Source organism: Morone saxatilis, unplaced genomic scaffold, assembly GCF_004916995.1.
Source record: "Morone saxatilis isolate NCDOM2014 unplaced genomic scaffold, NCSU_SB_2.0 Contig18, whole genome shotgun sequence".
In the NCBI taxonomy this organism is placed as follows: domain Eukaryota; kingdom Metazoa; phylum Chordata; class Actinopteri; family Moronidae; genus Morone; species Morone saxatilis.
In genome coordinates this window covers 22388842-22395804 of record NW_023339740.1, presented here as the reverse complement: position 1 = coordinate 22395804, position 6963 = coordinate 22388842, and the positions used below count along the sequence as shown (strand labels likewise).

Below are 6963 nucleotides of genomic sequence, written 5' to 3'. Positions count from 1 at the left end.
CAGTTTGTATTTTTCTACAGTAGCCCAGAAGAGACAAACCAAACACTGGCTCTAGATAGGGCCTTTTGTGTTTCTCCTTCATACTTGGTTGAGTCAAGGGGTTTCAGTTGGTTTTAATCTATGATATCACTGCTAGATGGCGCTAAATCCTACACACTGGTCCTTTAAAACAAAGTTGTCGAAAACCATAAACATAACTTGACAGTGCTCACCACCCTCAATGGAAAAAATTTAATTGAAGACTTGAAGTTCAAATACACACTCCAGGTCAGAATTACTTTTGCCCCTAAGTCATCAACTTACTTAGGGAATTAAAGTTAGCAACAACGGATGATTTAACCAGTGAAAGCGATGGTCAAAGCCAGCTAAAAATGAGAAACTGCTACGTATCTGAATTTTTTGTATATTGCTCTGTGCTAATAAGACGGAGATTGGAGAGTAAATCTATCTACAAACGTATATACAGTCCCGGTTTTCAGAACTCAGAGTCACTTGCACCTGAACGCAACTAACTTTTCACATTTGCACAATGCTCGCACTGTAGAGTCCTTGAGGTATCAGTGAAGCATGAGCAGTTACAAGGTTATACGAGGTTGTATAGTTGTTCTGGGTGAAATGGAAGCATTCATGTTCTCTCACACTGAAATCAGATTGTTTTGGTTCTCTGGCCACACTGTATGTCTGAGTGCGCCATGGTGCTCATCAGTTGGTCGACCAATATGAGACTGCAGGTAGCCATTTCCAAACAACAGTAAACAAAGGACTCTACCTGCCCAGAAACATGACAGAGCTGAATTAAACTAGTGTTTGCTTAACAAAGTTGAGCATCTAGCAGATGTTGTCTGAGGAGTTGGTGTAGATCAATTCTCATGTTGCTCAGTGTCTGCTGAATGTGTAAGTAGACAGTTGTTTGCTGCTTGCTTGATGATAAAATGTATGCTAGAGTTTAATTTCTAGTTTTCTTTCTTTTTGCATAAAAGTAAGTAATAATGTAATTTTTTAAAACACACTGACTTTATTTTCAAATCATATATTAGGCTTCATGATTAAACCAAGTCTCTACTAGAATTGATTTTATTTCAAAGTCATTGATTCCAGTAACTTAAAACTATCCCCAAGATCTGACAGAGCACAGTCTATTTGTCTATTTAAAAATGAACTTGGGAGCTAAATGTACAGGTTCAATCAGCATTTTGTGCTAGAGAGCTAAACATTTGAGAAACAGGATTTCTCCCATGGAAATTTACACATCAAAAACCACACATCAAGATTTTTAATTTGGCCTAATGTACGAGTCTTTGGATCATCTTCCCTTTGTATTCACCCCTTTCCAACAAATTACTCTACTGAAGGAGTTCCCAAGGAGTTTGAGGGTTTTGGATGGCTAAGTATAAGTGTAATTAAAAGGATGAGACTTAAAGGTGCCCCAGTCATGTCTCTGGCTTGCACTGTGCTTTGACAGAATGAGACTATCTTGGCTGTGGTTGCTCATCAATTATGTCTGTCACTCTCCAAACACTTCATCCGCTGGGCACAAGTCAGGCACAGCTGAAGGATGGAAAATAAGTGATGCTGGGTAAAACATGTTGGGGATTTTATCAAGGCTGAGAAATCACGTAATACATGTCCTTTAGATTGTTTCCAAGAATCTACTGTAGATTGATTTTATTTGATCTGTAGAATATATTACCCAAGCTCTGGTACAATTATTTGATAGTGTCACACATGGGGAATATGAAAACAATGAAAACACTGCCAATAACCTACAGTGAGGTGGATACTGTACTGTTCATGATTTAGATTCAAGGAGTACTTACAGTAGAGGTCCACAACAGAGAACTATTAGGGTTAAATCCATGAGGAATTTGATGTAGCTTTAAATAACTTTTTGTTCAGTTTCCAAATAATGGAACACATTTACTGTCTGAGAAAAGGAACAAAATTATATGCATATCACTTATAGATGTAAAGCTTATGGAAACCAACATTAATGAAGAAGTAAAATTTGAACACATTCCAAGCAATACATTTATTTAAATGAATTTAGCAGTTTTAATTTAGAGTTTAGTCAGGAAATATCCCTGTTTTGCAGAATATACTATGGTTGAATCTGCAAAGATAGATTGAGTCCATTACAACCTGTAAACTCTTTTTATACTTACTGTACTTTAAAATATCTATAACTTTACTTTCCCTCACACAATTAAGAAACAACACAATAACCTCCTTGTTAATTAGCTGAGTGTCTCTTTTATTAGGTTAGTTCCAAATGAAACAAAATGTATTTATTCATATCCAATAGAAAGTATTAGCCAAGTAATTAATTAGTGGAATAATCAGTCAATATATGTAAAAGTAAAAACACCAAACATGCCCTAGTTTATTTTAAGAATTAGCTGATTTTCTTTCTTTGCCAGGTTTTGGTGTTGGTTGGATGGCATTACCTGGGACTCAGGGACTTATGTCACTATTATCTTATGATTTTTAAATTGATTAATCAAGAAAATAGCTGACAGGTTAGATGACGATAATTATTAGCTGTAGCCCTAATCTGTGGTACCTTCCACACTATTTGTTATTATATTGTTGTTCTTTGTAACCACTGATTTTCATGTGTTGTCTCATGTATGTTTATTCATCTGCATTTGATTTTATGCTTGTTTTTTCTCCCCCAGTAACAGTATGCATTGCTGTTCAATAACATTAAGCTTGTCCATTTATTTTTATATACATGAGAAAATGAATCAGTCATTTTCAAAGTCATCATTATAACCTTCATTCCAGGTTTTGTTTCAGCTCTGAGTGGATATATACATCACTCTAATCAACATGTATCAAATCAAATCAAATCAAAGGAACTGGCTCTGAAGGACCAACAGATATTACTTATTAGATATTTTCCTGCCAAATGATTAACATTCAGTTTAATCTCTTAATTGAACTGGATGCTCTCCATAGTGTACTCTTACAGTATTAAGCCAGCAAATCCCTTAACAGTGGAAAGATTTTATGTTGAAATATTATATTGCACTTGCGCGCTAACTTTACCAGATAGCATAGTTTCGAGCTAAATGTACCAAGAAAATAAGCCGAAAAGGCAAATTCCCACAGCAACAAACTTGGCAGCCTAGAGCCACCTGTTTGAAGTTGCATCAGCAGAGCTTTCCCCCATAACAGAGCTAGCAAATATAACTCAAATATAACCACATTGTGGGTAAAAAGCAGATGATGAAAGGTAAATATGAATTCCAGGTGGGATTTTTTGATCTCTGCTTTTGTATCTCTCTTCATGGCATACAGTGCCTAGATCTGGGATTCGGTGGCCTTCAGTGTTTCCCTTCTTGGGGTATTTGAGGTGAGCAGTTTCTCATCTCCCATGTACTGACCCAGGATGTGATCCCTTCTAATGGGAGAGATATAAGAACAGATGTGAGATACACAGAGATGGAGAAAGAAATCACTTTGTAAAAATCTATTGAGGAAATGTGTGAAATATGTGAAAAGTGTCTGCTCTGCTTCAAATGTTAACCCAGAAACATATTTACAATTTATTACATTTAAATCAGAGTATAGTGTGTAGGATTGTATAAGTAATATTAGACCAATACCTCTTTTGGATGTTTTTGTTAGTAGCAGACTAATTGAAGTCTTTTACCTAGCAATGTGCATCTTGCAATAATATTTAAATAGTGAAGAAATCAAAGCAAACAGCAGGACTGTGAGGTAACGAGCCTCAGAATAAGCACTTACGGTATACCACCAAATAATTTAGTAGGAACATCTTAAGTGATGTATTTCTGGTTGATATGGACACAAGATGCTTTATTTCCTTAATTTCAAAGGGCCTATTTTCTGGAACACACAGAGTTTCTGAAATGGAAAGTTTATAATGGTCATCTGGGGTCTACTTATGGTCTCTTACTGCTTACTACTTTGGTATTTATGAATATACGATTCTTTTGGAGTGCAGCCTGAAACAAACAAGACATGGAGGGGCCAGTCAAGTGTGGGCAGAGGAAGCCCAGAGAGTCCCATCCTTGACTGCAGACAGCTACTCTCTGCAGAGATGTTGATTACTGTGGAGCATGCCCCAATAGATGTCATTAATCAAGTTAATGAAACACAATGTCAATAAGAACCCTAACAAGATTCCCTTGCAAACCAATGGCCTGGCTGACATCAACATGAGAAACCCTGCTAATGGAGTAACTGCCGTCCCTGTTTGACGAGGAGGATTACAAGCATTAGCCACAGAGTTGGGATGAATAAGTGCATGTGGGGAATGTAAAATGAATAGGAAGAAAAGGTGAACACAAACAACTCTGCATTGCTCCTGGGTGATTTATTTGTAGATACAGAGAACAGACAATATTAGACTGGGTTGAGGTTATGCCTGGTAACAAAAAGTAAAATATGAACAGTGATAGAAGAAGGTAGAGCCTAATTATACTGCATTAACTGATCCTTACAAACAAACAACCTTCAGGTTCATCAGAAGTTCTTTCTTTGAATAATTAATTTTAAGTATAAGGCTGGTGATATTCTACTTCTTTTTTCTTGGAGTCATTGAATCCTATGAAGAGACCAAGACCAGCAATGTGTTAGTCAATCTCTCAGTACTTTATTACTTTCCTGTTTGTCGCTTACCTTTTCAAGCCCAGTAGTTCTTTCTGAGGACACAAATCTTCAAAAACAGCTCATAAATGTGCTCTTTCACTTTTGAAAAAGGTTAAGAATCTCCTAAAAAAGCTTGGCACTGCAGTTTTTAGCAAATGTTACTCAAACAGGAATAATTAATGTATTCGTTAGGGACTACTTTCTGTCATGGACTGATACATATGTGGTGCTCCAGTAAGTTTTTACAACAGCAACACAGCGTACGAGGGCTCTGTTACTGCCCATGTTCATCATAATGAAGGCACATGTTTTTAATAGTTTTTGGACAACACTGGAGCTCTACAACACACAATACTATATCAAGCCTCATACAGGCAATACTTGTAAGTCAGACCAATGCTTTGTTGGCTTTGGTCTTTTCATGAAATTTGATGACACACAACATATCACCAGACATATTCTTTTAAAAGTATTCATGTAAGTTGGTAAATTAAGGTATATTGATGGAAACATGTAGCAGGATGTGATGATTGGATTAGAGAAAAGCATGTTCCCACCCAGAGGAACAGGGAGACATTTGAACATCTGTATTCTAAATGACCACAGTCACCCAGGGAAGAGATCACAGCACAGCCAGCGATGTTCCTGCTTCTATCCATATGGCCTTTTAATCTCTAGCTCACACCCGTGTGTGGCATGTCAGCCATTTATGTCTTTATTTATTATTTGACATCACATAAATGACCCCTGAGTGCCTCAGATATGTCCTGTTGCAATTTATTTAAACAATTACTTGTCATTGCCTAATTGGGCAAGGAAAATGGCAGAATAATCATCACCCATCTTCTCTTGCTTTTCTCTCTTTCACTCAGGGGCTTTCTGTCAGTGACTTAATGGTTATGTATCGCTCTTAATGCAGACATATTGTAAAAGGCAATTTTCTTAAGCAGGTACTGCTGCTTGAACTTTGATCTTAAGTATAACAATACCCTGTATGAATGGAAATTAACCTTAGTACTTAGTACATTTTAGCATATTGAAGCATGTAGGTTGTAATGTAAATGTACATTGGAGGAACTATTTGTTGCTGATCCAATCAAGAGAGCAGGAAACCAAATCAATGGATTAGGGTGTGGGGGAGGTTACGGGGGATGCTGCAGTTTAATTTATCCTGAAGTACGCAGTGCAGGCTGCACAAATTGGCCACAAAAAGCAATGTGAATTGGTACAGATAAGGTTAGTGGCTGCTGAGCTCATACAGTATGTGAATAATTACATGGGCAATTAAAAGAAGTTAAAGAGATGATACTGTCTAAAAGAAACAATACCACATTTGCTTCCATTGATAGGATGCTGTTTATTGTCACTTGCTTAAAAATGGAGCTTAAATTACATTCAAGAATCAGAATCAGAATCAGAAAGACTTTAATAATCCCAGGGGGAAATTATTTTCGTTACAACAAAAATATAATTCATCAACACGAGATCATACATTTTCAGTACAACAATGATAAAAAGCAATAAAGTAAACATGTGTGTGGAATAGGAACGGATGTAACAAATGGCCCCATGCTTTGGAAAATGTAGGAAAAAACGAATTCAAAAGTATTAACAAGGTTGCAAGGATGAGGGATTGGATTTTGAAAGATCTGCCTTTGTCTTTCTCAACTGTTAAGAAGGAAAGGATTTCAATTAGACAACGCAAGACAATAATGTAAATCGGACAGCTCATGCAACTAATCTGGATTACAATTCTGTAACTAATCCATACAGCTCCTCTTCATTAGAATATATCAATATCACTTGTCAGACAGATAAGATTTTCTCAGCTTCCACTAAGCACTTTCTAAACGTCTTTATATTATCATAATTACTTATTGTATTATTCAGTATTATAAAGATTTGATGACAACCTGTTTCTGCCCCTGACATCTTCAACTAGAGTACAATAATGTGGTTAATGAAATGACTTTTGTGATTATTAAAATTAAAAATGACAATTTAAACAAACTAATTGAATAAATACAAAATAATTACAGGAATTAACCATGTTGGGCTTGTCAGTCCTGGGTATGTAATTACACCTAGTTAAAAGGAAACAGAAACTCATTATTGTTTTTACATTTATCAAGAAAGAAGGTTCACATTAGATTAACCTTGGCAAATTAAATTTAAAAGAAGAAGAGTTAAACAATCAGGTTTATTGTGAAGTAGGTTTTCAAATAGGAGGAATTTGCCTTGGTAGGCTGGGGATTTGTTTTACATGTATGTAGTTTTTTCAATACAATAAATCTCATTTAGTAAATATAAACAAAATATATATAACATAAATAACATTATATAACA

The 6963-nt window shown here is 35.9% G+C and overlaps 1 protein-coding gene across 1 annotated transcript in view; it reads left to right on the top strand.

Moving 5' to 3' along the window:
• Window positions 1–6963, top strand: part of LOC118328368 (metabotropic glutamate receptor 4-like) — a 117831-nt gene that overhangs the window by 55253 nt on the left and 55615 nt on the right.